This window comes from Natrix helvetica (genome assembly GCF_964273705.1).
Source record: "Natrix helvetica genome assembly, chromosome: 3".
NCBI classification, from domain to species: Eukaryota; Metazoa; Chordata; class Lepidosauria; order Squamata; family Natricidae; genus Natrix; species Natrix helvetica.
In genome coordinates, this window is record NC_138549.1 from 35,023,983 (window position 1) to 35,033,318 (window position 9,336).

Consider the following 9,336-nt stretch of genomic DNA (forward strand, 5'->3'; position numbering starts at 1 on the left):
TTGTCCAGCCCGTTCTCATAAACATATTATGCATTTGAATTAATTACAATTAATATTGTAACTGGACAAAGCTGTCAGGCTACCAAGTTATTCCATCTATAGTAACTATTGAAAACTGTGAATTTGGTATATTATGTCACTGATCAAATCCTCTTACGGTAATTATAGTTTCACCTGAACTTGGAGAAAGGGGACAAAAGTTGTCATTGATACATATAGGACAGACTATTGCAATGGATTACATATTTATCTGTTAACTATTCTGCTAGTTAGATATACGTAGTCAACGTGTATCTAATACATATTCTGTCATTTTTACAGTATATGCATTGCATTTTTTATCAAATATGAAACTAAAGGCATCAAACATGACTTACAGCATATGGACAATAGTAACATTATTAATATGATTTTAAAAATCTCAATAATGTGGTGTACTTAATTAATATTTATTGAACTAAGATGACACTAATAGACAAGTAGATGGCCAGCCATTTGAATGGCAAATGTACTGGTTATAAGTTCAGTGCTGGAATTTCCACTTACAGAAAGGATAGACAATATTTTTGACCCAAATAATTTAATGCAACTATTAAGATCAAACTAGCTAGTTGGGTAAATGAAGCAGTCAGTGTCATGAAGGTTGACAAATTGGAATTCCTGGAATAGCCATTTCATTGTGTCTTAAGTACAGGGTGTTTTTTTGGAATGAAGTATCGGTGAGATGATAAATAAATAAACATTATCAGTTTGAGTGAGACAAAATCTGAAGGAATGTGGGAGTCATTTTTATTTGGGATAAAGCTTGAGTATATCAGCTTTCATCAGTTGCCAGCATAGCATATCCCATCAGCTCAGAGGTGGATTGCTACCAGTTCGTACTGGTTCGGGCGAACCGGTAGTGGTATTTTGGCCTTGGTCGCCCAAACTGCCAGCGACCCAGGCTGACCACCACCCCAGAACCAATTCCCCGGTCAGCGATGCCATTTCTGGCATGTTTTTACAATTTTTTTTCACGTTCTGCACATGCGCAGAACAATTTACGGTCAACTGCGCATGTGCACACAGCAAATTGGCAGCAACACCAGCAGCAACCCAGCCCTGCACCAGCTCATCCAACTTCCAGTTTCCTCAGTGCAATCGTTTTCCTTCAGCTAGCACTGGTATCCTTGGTTTATTCCTGATCTTATCCTCTTATGCTCACTGGTATGTCCTTCTAATGAAAACAAACTTCATTAAGATATCTATTTTTTCTTCCTAGCATTTTCCGGCAAGTGCAGGGTCCACTTGTTTTGTATTAACCAAATGTTGATCCATTGATTGCGACAGCAATTTACCAGTAATCTTCTCACTCAAGCCTGACATCGTGGGCTGAGAGAATGTGACTGTCCAAAGGCACCGAGCTGGCTTTCAATCATAAGACACTACTAGAACTCACAGTCTCCTGGTTTTTTTAGTCTGGTGTCTTAACTACTAGACCAATTATCAACCCTAATCTTGACTTAAGTAAGAAGAGAGCATTATTGGCAATGACAGCTAATATTCAATGCTGCAATTGTATATTAAGTCCTTCAAACTACCGCTTTGATTTCCAGAAGTAAGTGAAACTCAGATTTTATTTCCAGAAGCCGTGAATACTAACTTTGGGCCAATAGACAAGAACAATTTGGCATTAAAAAAGAGAAGTCATATGTCTGTTTTTTACTTCAGTCATCAAAGGTCAAAAGTATCAGGCTGCATCTGGGAATATGTCTGATTTACACACAGTTGTCTGAAAATGTCACAGAGAAATGGAACAAAGAGGTTGTGAACTGATTTTAGCTAGTGTCAATTTACAGCAGTTCTGAAAATCTTTTTAAATTAGTATTATAAATGTGCTGGTGTTTTTTTCCTGAAGACTTAAAACTAAGGAAATATACCAACATTTCTCTAAGCATATCGAGTTCTTCTGCCAAAGAGGCTCCTGTAAGCAGCATACAAACCTCCATAATTATATAGCTCCTGCCCTGAAGCTTGCAATTTAAAATGCATGAATCATATTGCAAGAAAAAGAATTGCATGGAGAAGAGCTGTGAAGTTTGGGAGTATGAATTCTCACTCGATTGCTTAAAGTTTTCACTGCATGTATAATATGTCTGAACTGCCTTCCTTTTCCCTGACTTCGATTGTGGTCCTTTGCAATTCTTTGTTTGTTTATTTGCTTCCTGTTATGGGAATAAATAGTAGATTATATTGTCAATTGTTAAATCCTGAGATTATAATTTTCCCAGTTTCTTTTTAGATGCTTTGTCACTTGGTATTGCTACATGTATACTATATGTGCTTTTAAATACTGTGATGTTTGGCATGTTGCATTCTAGATGTTCCATTAATTTTTTTACATGGTGTTCTGGACCCTTTTTTCAACACATGATCATACCAATACTTTTGCACATGAAATCCATACTTTCCAATGTATTTTTCCCCTATTCAATTTTGTCTTGTTTTATCATCTGCCTGGATAATTTTTCTACAACTACCTATTATATTGTCAATGTGAAGTTTCCAAGTGTTGCCCTAATTAATTTGCGAGCCCCGAGTCAAGGTTTAAAAAAAAACCATTCATTTGTGCTTTAGGTTGCTGAGTTCCTCTTCCGCATATGAGTCCTCCTCCACCTCCTCAAATCTGGCCTCTAGCAGTTGCAGGAAGTCATCTATGTCTTGCAGTTGGGGGGCTCTCCTCTTGTGGAGGGTGGCTAGCCATTCCCTTGCTTCTCCCTCTAGATCCTGTGCAATGGTATTTGTTAGATCTGGTCAACGAGAGACAGACTGCGGACACGAAGTGACTTAACAGCTCTTTATTAGTAGTAGTAGTGATCCAGCTTGCTCTGTGGTCGGAGGGTTCCCCTTTTATAGGGATCGGGTACGCCCCTCGACCAATCAGAGGGATACCTGTTTCCCGCTGTAGTAGCGGACCAGAGGGAAGACTTATCTCGATATATGCTAATATCTAACACCCCTCCCCTCCTAGATGGAACGTTGCGGTAGGTAACATAGTCTTTTAGGTATGTGGGTGTTTGTCTTGCTCGGGAGGAACGTCGTAGTTCGGGTTGGTTTGAAGTGGTTGCAGGACCGGGTGCTTTTCCCATTTCCCGTTCTGGAGGTCTTGTGCCTTCGTTGCTCGGGCGTTCTGGAGTCTGTTCGGCTGCGTTGTCTGGGGGTTTCTCTGCTACGTGCGTGTTGTCTTGTCCCACGCTTGGCTCGCCGGCGTCGTCGTTTCCTATGATGGGGGTTTCGCGTGGCTGACTTTCTGTAGACAGGAAACTCTCGTCTTCGTTTCGCAGGTCGGAGTGTGCTAGGCGACCCCGAAGTTGATCGATGTGCCTTTTCCAGTTCCACCCATCTTCTAGTTCCAGCAGATACGATCGTGGACCCGTGATGCCAATGACCTTTGCCGGCATCCATAATGTTCCCCCTGCGTAGTTGTGGGCGTAAACTGAATCCCCTACTCTGAAAGACCGGATTTTGCTTGTAGAGTCTGGGGGAGCCGTGGCAGAGTAATTCGGGTGAAGCCGGTCCAAGTGAGACCGTAGGCGGCGACCCATGAGTAGTTCAGCGGGGCTCCTCCCCGTTGTTGCGCTTGGGGTAATGTGCTGAATTAGGAGGTAATGGTCAATGCGTGTTTGCCAATCACCCGGACCCATCCTAGCAAGGGCCTCTTTTGCGAATCGCACCATTCTCTCCGGCTGTCCGTTTGATGCTGGATGGAATGGCGCGACGAGGGCATGCCGAATCCCCAAACCTGCTAAAAATGTTTCAAACTGCATGGCCGTGAATTGGGGCCCGTTATCGGATACTAGGAGATCTGGCAGGCCATGGGTGGCGAAAAGTCGCCGTAGAACCTTTATGACTGCCTCTGCCGTGGTTGAAGTCATTAGGACTACATCTAGCCATTTTGAGTATGCATCCACAACTATAAGGAAAGTCTGACCTTGGAATGGCCCTGCGAAGTCGATGTGTATTCGCGACCAGGGTGCTTTGGGTTTCTCCCATTCTGTGGCGGGCGCTTCCGGGGGTGCTGGTCTCGATTCCTGGCATGGGTCGCACGTGGCCACCCACTCCTCTATTTCTTTGTCCATGTTTGGCCACCACACGTAACTTCTTGCTAACGCCTTCATTCTAACAATCCCCGGATGACCCATATGTAAAGCATCTAATACATTTTTACGTAACGCATACGGAATAACAACTCGATCCCCCCACAACAAACATCCCTGTAGCACTGAGAGCTCGTCCCGTTTTGACCAAAACATTTTGAATTCCGGGCCCACATTTCCCTTCGGCCACCCCCTCCAAACCCAAGTTTGAACTTGTTTTATTAAATTGTCTTTAGAGGAGAACCTTGCAACATCGTAGGAAGAAACCGGTCCCGAATCCAAACAGTCAATGAGCAATACCGGTACTTCTGGAGTGGGGTCTGGCAGAATGTCAGGTAATGGGCAATGGCTGAGTGCGTCTGCGTGTCCAAGAGTGGAGCCCGGTCGATGAATCAATTTGTATGAATACGCAGCCAGGAAAACAGTCCACCTGGTCATGCGAGGAGAAAGGGAGACCGGAGTGGGGCGGTTTCCCGCCAGAAGTCCCAACAGCGGTTTGTGATCTGTGATCAGTTCAAAATCGCGGCCGTAGAGGTATTCGTGGAAACGCTTTACTCCCGCTACGGCAGCCAGCGCTTCCCTGTCCATTTGGCTGTAATTCCTCTCGGCCGATGAAAGAGTTCTGGAGTAGAACGCGATGGGTGCTTCTTTTCCGTCGGGCATCCTGTGGCTGAGGACTGCTCCAACTCCGAAAGGTGATGCGTCGCAGGTCAATACCAGCGGTAGGGTCTGACTGTATTGAACAAGCAGTGAGTCAGTGGTGAGCAGGCGCTTTACCCCGGCGAAAGCTGCAGCTTCGGATCGTCCCCATTTCCATGGTGCGTTCCTCTGGAGTAGGCGGTGTAGTGGCTCAGCAACGGTCGCCTTCTGCCTCAGAAAAACGCTGTAGAAGTTAAGTAATCCGAGGAAGGCCTGCAACTCGGTCTGATTTCGTGGTGTGGGGGCGTCCTGGATCGCCTTAATTTTCTTTGAAGTGGGGTGTATTCCCTGACCATCGATTCTATAACCCAGGAATTCTACGCTAGGCACGTTAATTTGGCATTTTTCTTTTTTAAGGCGGAGACCCTTTTCTCTGATTCTGGCCAAAACAGATCTGACTCTTTTGTTTAATTGCTCCTCATTTGCAGCGGACACCAAGATGTCGTCAAAATAGGGGACGACTCCCGGTATCCCTTGCAAAAGTCGTTCCATGACGCTCTGGAACAATCCTGGGGCAATGCTTACGCCGAATTGTAGCCGGTTGCATTTGAATGCTCCTCTATGCGTCACTATAGTTTGGGCCTCCGCTGTGGCGCTATCAACTGGCAGTTGCTGGTAAGCTTGTGCCATGTCTAATTTTGCAAATACCTTTCCTGGTCCCAACGAGTGCAATAAGTGCTGTACTACTGGCACAGGATATGCGCTCTGTTGTAGCGCGACATTAATTGTGCATTTATAGTCCGCGCAGATGTGGACTGATCCGTCTGATTTGACTGGGGTCACGATGGGCGTTTCCCAGCGCGCGTGATCTACCGGCTCAAGGATTCCTTGCTCCACTAACTTATCTATTTCCTTATCTATTTTTGGGCGGAGTGCAAAAGGCACTCGTCTCGATTTAAGTCGGATTGGCGCCACTTTGGGGTCTAAATTGAATGATATCGGTTTACCCACATACTTACCAAGACCGGGGCTGAACACATCCTCGAACTCCTTAAAAATCTGTTCAGCGCTGCTGTTTCTCACGGCGTTGATTCCGGTGACTTCTAACCCCAGGGCTTCAAACCAATCAAGCCCCAGAAGGTTCTGCAATGGCGCGCTGGCGATGGTCACGGGCAGCTGGGCTTCGATGTCCTTGAAACGGATGTGGAATGTGCCTTGGCCCATGATGGGGACTTGGTTCCCCTGGTAGTCTCGTAGCAGGACGTCTGGAGCGCGTAGTTGGCTCTTTCTGAGGCTAGGGATAGCCTGTTTCATGGATGCCCATGAAATGATCGTCAGGGTCGATCCTGTGTCAACTTCTAGCTCGCAGGGTGAGCCCTCCAAGAGGACTGTGACTCTCAGCCTTTTTGGCCGCTTAGGGCGGACCTGATGTATTGTGGTGAGATACGTTCGCAACTCCTCTCTCTGGGTCAACTCTATCTCATCGTCAACATCCTGAAAATACTCTCGTTGAGCGTCTTGATAGAACGCTCTTTCAGCTCTTTGTGTGTATTCTCTCTGGGGATACGCTCGCTCAACTCCTTGTGAGTAATCTCTCTGGGGATACGCTCGTTCAGCTCTTTGGAAATATTCTCTCTGGGTCAACACTTGTGGATTTCTCTCTGGGCGCCCTTTTTGATTTCGCCAAGCCCCTGGGTTGGGCTTCTGTTGGCGGTACATGGGTGGCTGCCGTGAGGCAGGGACTCCGCTCCGGCACACTCGTGCGATGTGCCCAAGTTTGTTGCAGTGCGAACAAACAACGTTCCTGAACCTACAAGTAGACCTGGGGTGATTCCCTCCGTAGCTTGCGCAGGGCGGCAAACGGGATCCGGGTCTCCCCCCAGGCCTCAAGTGACTGCTCTGCATCAGGTGACTGTCCTCGAACTCGGGATTCTCGAAGTCGGGGCTTGTGTCCTCGTAGTGAACTCTGGTTTGTCTTGGTGCTGGCTGGTTTACGTTGGCCCCTCGTTGTATGGTCACTGATGATTTCTCCGCTGACTCTGACGCTCTTGCTTCGTTTAACGCTGTCTGTAGGGTTAAATTCGGGTTTGCCAACAGCTTCTTTTGCAAAGAAATGTCTCTTAACCCACAGATGAGCTGCTCTAAGATGTGCTCTTCCAGATCCCTGTATTCGCAGTGAGTTGCTGCTTTTCGTAGGGCTGCAACATATTGATTGATGGATTCTCCCGCCTTCTGGGTCCTCATGTTGAATTCCTTGCGGCAGACATGGCGGGAAGGTTTTGGCGCGTAATGAGTTTGCAAAGTCTGTTGCAACGTCGTCCACGATACTGCTTGTATTGGAGTAGGCGCGGTGAGGTCTCTGGCCGTATTGAAGACTTCCTTTCCGCAGTAGCCGAGGAAGATGTTTTTCTTCCTCGCATCGGTGATCCCCGTGTATTCGTTCGCTTCGAGGAAACACTCGAAACGAATCATGAAACCTTCCCATTCGTCGTTAGCTGGGTCGAAAGGAGCGGGGGGAGCATGCATCGCCATCTTCTCAGTTTGAATTTGCCGCGCCGCGGTGATCTGAGATGGCTGTCGGAATTACTGCCGAATTCCTGGGCTGGATCAAATCCGGAGATTCTGGAGGTAGCGTTCTTCGTCCTATCTGTCTCTCAATCCCACCCTCGTCGCCAATGTTAGATCTGGGCAACGAGAGACAGACTGCGGACACGAAGTGACTTAACAGCTCTTTATTAGTAGTAGTAGTGATCCAGCTTGCTCTGTGGTCGGAGGGTTCCCCTTTTATAGGGATCGGGTACGCCCCTCGACCAATCAGAGGGATACCTGTTTCCCGCTGTAGTAGCGGACCAGAGGGGAGACTTATCTCGATATATGCTAATATCTAACAGTATTCACCATGGCTTTGGGGGATGGGTAGAGGTGCCCATAGTATTCTAGGTGGATATCAGCTGAATCAAGGAGTAGGGCTAGCTGGTCTGAGTTTCCGTCAAACTTTCCCCTGAATTGGGGTGGGTCATTCAGCCCTAATCCTCCAGCCTCCTGTCGGCCTTGGTATGCTTGCACCTGATATGGCTGGTCATCTCCTTCACCCCTAGTTTGGAGAGAGGGAGGGGGTTGCCTGCTCTTGGCAGCCTGCCTGCTGCGTGGGAGAGGCGCTGGTTGCCGTTCTGGGCTCTTTCTCCTTCTATTGGGAGGGGGAGGGGGGCTGCGCTCCAGTCTGCATCTCTTCCCTTCAACGAGATCAGATGTCCCTCTCCTCTCTTTTGGGCAGCATGATAGCTCCTCATCATGAAAGGTGGCTCGGTAAAAATCCTCCCTCTGTTGCTCTTTTGTACTCCCTCGGGATTCCATCTGGGGCTTTGGGAGCCTGGCTTGTTTCCAGTCCTACCTCCAGTCCACCCTTGCCAGCTGGTTTGAGACCCTTCCCTGTATCTGAGGACTAGGGCAAGGTAATTTCCACCAGTACTTATCTTCTCTTGCTTCTGCTTCTGAGAAAGGCATCCCTGTTTGGCTTTGCTGCATACCTCCAGCTGCAATCAATCTCCTGCTGCCTGATTTTCCCTCCAAGCAACCCAAACATTGGGGGGGGGGGGAGTGCTCGGAGAGGCCGGGCTTCAGGAAACCCAGAAAAAAAATTATTTTAAAAGTCAGTTTTGGCTATCTGTGAAGTTTCCAAGAGTTCCCCTAATTAATTTACGAGCCCCAAGACAAGGTTCAAAAAACCCCGATTCATTTATTAGGACTAACATCTTGGCACAGACTTCTGTGTAGCCGAAACTAAATCCCACTTAATGGTGTCTGAACTTTACCTCTGTCTCCCCTCCCCTCTGGCTGAGGTCATCAATCACATTCTCCAACAGGACGTTATGGCAGGGTTCTGGACATGCGCATTCACATCCCAGTACAGAAATATGAGACTTTTACTCTAGCCAAAAGTATGCATGGCATTCCGCCCCCTTCTCAAGTTGATAGTAGTCATGGAAACGCTTTAGGCATTGACAGTCAATGGTCTCCCCCTCTAAGGGAGATGGGTGGTACAAAATGTGAAAAACAGATAAATAAATAGCTCTTTTTTCTTAGTTCTTTAAATTCTCATTTTATAACACTAAATGCCCATATTATTTTGTTGGTAACAATATGGAACCGGTCTGCCATGGTCTTATTCAAAATATTTTGGGCTAATAGTCTCTCGTCCAAGTACTAACTAGGCCTGGCCTGCTAAATCTTTGGTATTAATGTTTATCATGGATTCATTACTCTGGATTATTTCACATTATCTATACTTTTGTCTGAAGGCCTCCACATCAACACTTTTACCAGGGGTGGCATTATCTTTGACAAATAGCTAAACCAACCAATCTAGCCATCTGTCAAATTTCCTTGAGTTCCATCATACCTTGAGGAAAGCAACTAAGGAATGTTTCCCTTTGTGATATTTGCTGAAAATCAGCAAAGAAAGCTGTGGAATTCACTGATTTTATCTTTAATTGCATCAATACACTGAAAATAAGGATGGTACCATCCTATGGAAAGAAGGGGCAGCAAATACTATGTCAAA